The 7366-nt window shown below is 37.7% G+C and overlaps 1 long non-coding RNA gene across 2 annotated transcripts; it reads left to right on the top strand.

Annotated features, from left to right (window-relative positions):
- Positions 1-307: 307 nt before the first annotated feature.
- LOC117599181 (uncharacterized) lies at positions 308-3635 on the top strand. Of its 2 annotated transcripts, none has more exons than XR_008303790.1 (3): positions 308-401; positions 1595-1811; positions 2102-3635. It is a non-coding gene; the product is annotated as an uncharacterized LOC117599181 (long non-coding RNA). The 2 variants fall into 2 exon arrangements; XR_004579623.2 differs by having other exon boundaries at positions 312-538.
- Positions 3636-7366: the final 3731 nt, after the last annotated feature.

The following is a 7366-nucleotide window of genomic DNA, read 5'->3' as shown; positions in this document are numbered from 1 at the left end:
TTTCTGTGCACCTCACTACAATTTCCTGATTAAGGCCGGGATTAGTCACTGGCGATACTGAGTGTAGCTGAAGAGTTAATCGGAAGTGTGATGGGTCACTGCAGGGATCAGTAATAAAGTGAAATCGATAAATATAAAGTTTACGTTCTGCATTTAAGGTCTTTAACTGCAGTACAGTGAGGCAGCAGATGACGCTCCAGATGCAGCAGCTCTTTGAGGGGACTCAAGGTCAGCTCAAGATGGGCGGAGTCAGAGTGAGCTGGGTTTAAAGGCCGGACCTCCTGAGGCATAGCTGCACCAGTGATGTGTTGTTGTGTTGTGGCTTGGAGCGGATGCTTGGGTCGTGGTTGGCACTCGGCACCCTGGTGTGGGGAAGCAGCTGGAGCTGCAGGAGGGATGTGGTAAATACCACCGGCTGGATGCCTGGCAGGCAGGGATCGGGGGTGGGATTGGAAACACTAGGGAAATTTCCAGACCTGCTCTGTAGTCTGGACTATACGACTGGACTGCTTCTACTTCTGCAGAAAGGCAATGTGAAGTGTGTTATAATTTTTGGATTAGCCTAATAATAATATGCCTATTTCTTAGGATATTTTTACACTTGGTCCAAATATTTGAGTCCTCACCCAGGACCAGTTCTGGGCTCGTTTGGAGTAGGGGCTTATAATCACAGGTTTGCTTTCACATAGAAGAATTTCTTCTGAACTGTAGGTCGATTGTACAATCACTTTTTTTGTGCACGCAGGTTTGCAAAATGGTAGTTATTAGGCTGCTGCATTTGCTGTTTTTTAAAATTATTTTTCATTGTTACCAGCACTCAAGTGGCATAGAAGAGTGCTTTTTTGATGCATGACATGTAATCATGCAGCAATTCCTGCAAATGAGGAGCTCGTAAAAGATTTTTATTCTGGCCGGCACAAGACAAGCATTTTTCACATTACACTCAGTGCAAGCACTCACAACACAAAGGTGCGCTAATTACAGTGCTCTAGTCCTATGAACGTCTGCTTTTATGTGTCAATAACCATAACAACCCTTTCCCTGGCACCATGAAAATAGAAACAGGAAGTAATGTCACAAGCTGAGCCAGGGTTCACCATCAGGGTTTGGCTGAAGTCAAACCCACAGCACTGTTTTCAAGAGGACCAGGCATTGGTGCTTGGACCACTCCTGGGCTTGAAAGTAGTGTTCATACTATTCACTCCAAACTCTGGGCTGCCCTGAGTCGAGAAAAAAGTGTGAAAATGACCTTAGTGTATGTACGGTCGCTATACTAATCCAGGAGCTACCGTGATACTCTGTAATTGGGTGATTGCTACATGAAGGTTGAATCCTGATTCTGTGTTTAGCTGCTTGAGTGACGTTGCAGATGGAGTCTCAGACAGAGAGATGTCAATCCAGCCTGCTTATTAGACTATTAGGCCATGCCATTAGGATAGTTCTGATTCTTTAGCATCATTTTGCAAACAAAAGGCACTGCAGTGTCTCACTGATACAGATATCAAGAAAAGAAATGCACAATGATTTTTCCAAATATACACACAGCTTCCACAATCTCTTACTCGCTCTCTTTCTTTCTTTCTCTCTCTCTCAGTTGCTATCTCCCTCTCTATCTCTCTGTCTATCTCTCTCGCTGCCTCTCCCTTTCTCTCCCTCATCATAGCAACTATAACTGCTTAGCAACGCTGGGTGGGCGGCGGGTTGTCGGGCGGCTGCCGTCTGTGTACTGGGTTGTTGTCATGCACCTCTCATCCTTCACCAGCAACGATGCTCACACTGAATCCTGAAAACAACAGATTTTTTTTTTCCTGGTAAAACACCCAAGCTCCTCTCGAACATTACATTTATTGTCTCAATGTTTGAAATATTTAGGCATATTCCAGCTTTCAAATAACTGAATTTAATATAAATATTATATTTATATATTTTAATTATTATTGTTTTGCTATTTATTATGACTTCGCTATTATATGAATATTTATGTTTTAAATATAGAATGTGTGGAATATGAGATTATTATATAACAAATATAAGATTAGTATTTCAAAACAAGCTTTATTATTATTCTAATTATTATCTCTTCTTATACCACATCCCAAAGGTTCTCTGTTGGATTCACATCTGGTGACTGGCGAAGCTGTTGAAGTACAAGTGAGCTCATTGTCATGTTCATGGAACCAGATTAAGACAACCTGTACTTGGTGACATGGTGCATTATCATGCTGGAAGTAGCCAGTAGAAGATGGGCAAAATGTGGCCATAAAGGGATGCACATGATCAGCAACAATACTCAGATCGACTCTGGCATTCACACCATGTTCGGTTGGCATTAAGGTGCCCAGTGCCCAAGTGGGTGCGTGGACTGATACTCTTGGCACCACATTCTGACCCTACTATCTGCATGTTACAGCATGTTAAAGCAACATTTATCTGATCTTCAACTGTACAGTCTGGGTGAGTCTGTGCCCAAGTTTTCTGTTCGTGGCTGACAGGAGTGGAACCTGATGTGGTGCTGTTGTAGCACTTCTGACTCATGGTCTGACGTGTTGTGAGTTCGAAGATGCGTTTCTGCTCACCATGTTTGTAAAAAGTGGTTATTTTAGTTACTATTGATTTCCTGTCGCAAGCAGTCTGGTCAGTCTCTTGTCGACGAGGTGTTTCTGCCAGCAGAACTACTGCTTACTGGATGGATTTTGTTTTTCTCACCATTCTGTGTCACCTCTAGAGACTGTTGAGTGTGAAAATCCCAGGAGGTCAGCAGTTTCTGAAATACTCAAACCAGCCTGTCAGGCCCCAACTACCATGTTCAAAGTCGCTGAGATCACATTTTTCTCAGATTCTGGTGTTTGATATTAACATTAACTGAAGGTCTTGAACTGTATCTGCATGATTTTATGCACTGGGCTGCTGCCACATGATTGGTTAATTGCATTAATGAGCAGGTGTACTTGTGTTCCTATTAAAGTGGCCAGTTAGTGTATGCATGTATACATAAATATATCCTTTTTTTTCTGTGCTTGTCTGCATTATTGGGATTTTTATGTCATAATGAGTGTGTCCCATTCTGTTGCAATCTGCCATACTTTACCTCTTTTTCAAAGCTTGTTTTTGTGCCCCAGTAAATGAGAAATCTCTAAAATGTGTACAGTTTGCTTGAGTTTTTATAACTCAGAGCTATTTTTCTTTTAAAAAGGAGCTTATTGTTCAGCATGGATGACCTATGGAACTCCATTTTTTTTAAAGTCTGCCCACGCAGGGATGCACACACACACACACACACACACACACACACACACACACACACACTATTTTGACATTCCCTTACAGCTTAAACTGTGAAATCTTAGAAATGGTGTGTCTTGTGAGGTAGAGTGACTAATACAGAGTCAGGGATGGGTCTAATGTTCATTTTTTTGATTAAAATAATCCTCTTTAAAACTATGTGTACATTAGTGCTTAGTTTTAAGTAGAGATGGGAATCTTTCGGCCCTCGAAAGTACTACATATTGAATATAACACTCGGGATTGTGCTCTTATAGGAAAATAATCAATGACAAGAGTTATTCTGGAGTTGATTAATTCTTTTAACAGCATAAACTCCTCGAGATCTGTACTAAAAACCTCCCTGTGGTGGAAAACAGAATGTAAGTTTATTTATTTATATATATATATATATATATATATATATATATATATATATATATATATATATATATATATATATGTACAGCGTAAATTTTTTATATATATATATATATATATATATATATATATATATATATATATATATATATATAATTTACGCTGTAAGTGATTTTTGTGTGTAATAGTTTAAAAATAACATCAGATGGGTATCGATATCAGCTGATACTCAGGTATTGATACTGGAAAAGAAAAAGTGGTATCATGTCTTCATGTCATTTATTTGTTATATAGTTATTTATGTTTTTCAGGTCTGATTTGCTTCATAATCTATTTGATTAATTTCATTTGGATCAGAATGACCTGTTTTAAATTTTTACTTAATGTAGAACCATAGTACTTTTTTTTTATCAACATGAGACTTTATGTGCTGGACTCATTTTTCTGTTGAACAGAAAAAATACATATGTATTTTTTGGTCCATCTGCTATAACCCCTTTCATATTTGCATCATTTCAGACCCAAAAATAAAACAGAATGCAAAAAAGTGTTGAAATATTCATTAATGACAACTGTTTTTTTACAAAAATAAAACATTATACACTTGATTAAGCACACCTGCTGGCAGGAGCGTCCTCAGGCATGAGAAGTGGTTTTGCGTGCTTTTACTGTTCCCCAAAAACACAGATGTATTCAAGGTTGGTCATTTCAAAAATGATTTTCTGTCTCATTTGTCTAAAGTCAGTATGATCGATGAACAGTGCATCTATTGCTAAATAGTGAACTGAACACTAAAGTTAAAAGACATTCTTAGATACATCTAAGAATCATATTATTTGCTCACCCCTAGTTTTAAAGTGTGGTACACTTCTGAGTAAAGCGAGTAGCTTTATAACCCTTCCACATTCTCCTGACCTTCCTAGGAAGTGCGGACCCTCTGTCGTGTTTTGTTTGGTGTGTCTCTGTCACTCCTCCCCCGACACAGGAGGTGAAGAAGGAACCAGATGTCCCTACAAAGGCCCTCTCTTTAACCACCCCCTCTTTAATTCATCGCTAATTAGAGTGTCTCAGGTAGCAGGAGCTCTGTAGTACACAACAACACAAGCATGCCATTCACATGCTAATCACACAAGATGACCCGACAGGATGCACTTTGGTCCTGGTCAGGAACTAGTCTGCTAATTGTGCCATTTTGTCCTCTCCCCTGCGGACGAACTTGACAGTCCTCAAATTAGACATTTGTAAAAGGACAGCCAGGCCATACACTTTTGTCCACTAAACACATGATATCCTGGCAAAGGGAAACATATTGAATATAGGCAAATATATGAGATTATTTAATAACTAAATAAATAAACAAACATAAACTTATTATGCCCATTTCTATAAATTTCAAATCATTTTTTTAATTTCAAGCATTTATTTAAGGAAAGATCTGCCCATAAAAGAAGAACAAATGAATAATTGTAAGGTTTGAAATGACTAGAAATGTTTTGAAAGAGGCTTTAAAATCTTTATCTAATAATATATATAGAATGTAACAATAAATAATAACAATAAATCAGCCTAAATATTTTACAAATATAATAAAATATAATTATTGAGCAGTAATTGTATTTATTTATAATAATTATATTTAATAATAATAATTCTACATTTAAAATGTTTTCACTGCTAAGATATTTTGTGCAGTGTAGAAAATTCAGCAACTACAATCTTAACAAATACGGATCATCAAGGGTACTTTAAGGGTTAATTTGGATAATTACTATAATTGGATAATAATTTCTAATAGGGAAAAACTCTATTTTAGGCTTCTACATAGACTCTTTAAGGGTTGTTCCTGAGTGGCTTCTAAATGTAAATTGGCAGATAATTTTGCTCATTTCAAGCATTTATTTATAGAAAAAGAAGCAATACAATAAGACCACTTGAAATTAGTACAAATATTTAGAAATACAATTTACAATATTATATTTGTTATCTAATAATCTCAGATTATGTACATTCTAGTCTCTAATTTATTTATTCTGTATTTAAAATATTAATATTGACATAATTAAATAATAAAAATAAAATATATTTTACTTTCAACTAATTATAGTTATACCAAGAAATAGTTCTATATTTAAATTTTTTTCAGAAAAAGTTGTTCTTTACGGTTATTTTAAGGATTCGCTGGCTAAATAAAGGTTCTTAGCTTCCAAAAAAAGGTTCCGCTTGCCTTGGGACCCTTTGTGATAGGCAAACTGTGATAGAGATAGGGTTTTAGGATTCTACATAGAACCCATGAGTAACAACCAAAGAACCCTTATGGGTAGCACTAAAACTGGTAAAAAAAAAAAACTTTAGAACTACTGAATGCAATTTTAGGGATCTTTTATTCATTCGTTCATCTTCTGTACATGCTTAATCCTGATCAGGGTCACGATGGATCCCGATCCAATCCCCCGACCACTGGGTACAAGGCAGGAGAATTCACCCTGGATAGAATGCCAGTCTATTGCAGGGAACCATTCAAACACTCATTCCTACTTGGAGGCAATCTAGCATAGCCCGTCCACCTACCAATATGGTTTTGGACAGTGGGAGGAAGCCAGTGAATCCACAAGAAACTGACATGAACACAGGGAGAACATGGAAAGCTGAGCACAGACAGTAACGCAGGCTGGATCAAACCGAGAACCCTGGAGCGGTGAGGCTGCAACACTACCCACTGTGACACCATGCCACCATTTTTGGGCTTATGTGATGGAAAAGTATTACCTTTTCCCATGAAAGAAAGTGCATGTTTTACTTTAAACCCTTTCTGATTTAGGATTCTACATAGAACCTTTGAGGTTCGCCCGTCAGAAAGTGCAGGAGGTAGCATTTAATGTTAGTTAAATTAGACCACTAGTGCTTTTTTTAGCCTAGATTTAATTATGTTAATTTGAGCTAATCATTCACCCTTTAGTCAATGTCTTGTGACTTGTGCGGTGGTGGATAAGCTCCATTGTCCTCATAGACGTCTCTGGTCTCAGTCCTACATACAGAGCTCCATTCATCTTCCACAACCCGCCTGAGAGGGTCAATGCCATTACATGTCAGCTTTATTTACCTGTTCCGGTGAGTACATGTAGCACTTAGTAAATGAAGTCCGTCTCAGAGGAGTGGAGAACTCATCCGGCCAGGAAGCAAGGGAGAGCGTCATGCCCCGAGGGTTTGGTAAATTCCATTATTAAACATTGAAATGGATTCCTGTGTGGCACCCAGACCATAAGACCATCTAACACACCACTGCAGAATGTTCCTCAGTCTCCCCCATGTATAGAATTCAAAAGTTTGTACACTCCATCTTTTTTAATTAAAAATAGAAAAATATACCTTTATTTTACAATGTGGAAGTATTGTATGACAATACACAAATCCAAATTGTAGATCAAAAGACTAGTGTGTGTGGATGAATATTGCCACTGAGAGGATACCAAAACACTGAATAACTTATCCTTATTGATTCTTTGGTTTGTCTCTCAGGGAGAATGCAAAAAGGTTTTATGTAGAATCCTACAACGTGGTGTTTCCTTTAAAGATTGGCTTCTTAGGAAGCTAAACACCATTAATTACCCTTAATTAAGGACCTTCGAAGAACCACAGAAGGGACATCTGTGAAATGTCACACACTAAATGTCTTCATTCATTCATTCATTCATTCATTCATTAACTGCTTTATCCTGGTCAGGAC

The sequence above is a fragment of the Pangasianodon hypophthalmus genome, chromosome 15 (genome assembly GCF_027358585.1).
Source record: "Pangasianodon hypophthalmus isolate fPanHyp1 chromosome 15, fPanHyp1.pri, whole genome shotgun sequence".
NCBI lineage: Eukaryota > Metazoa > Chordata > Actinopteri > Siluriformes > Pangasiidae > Pangasianodon > Pangasianodon hypophthalmus.
Note: the sequence above shows the minus strand (reverse complement) of the source record. Positions and strands in the feature narration are given on the sequence as shown.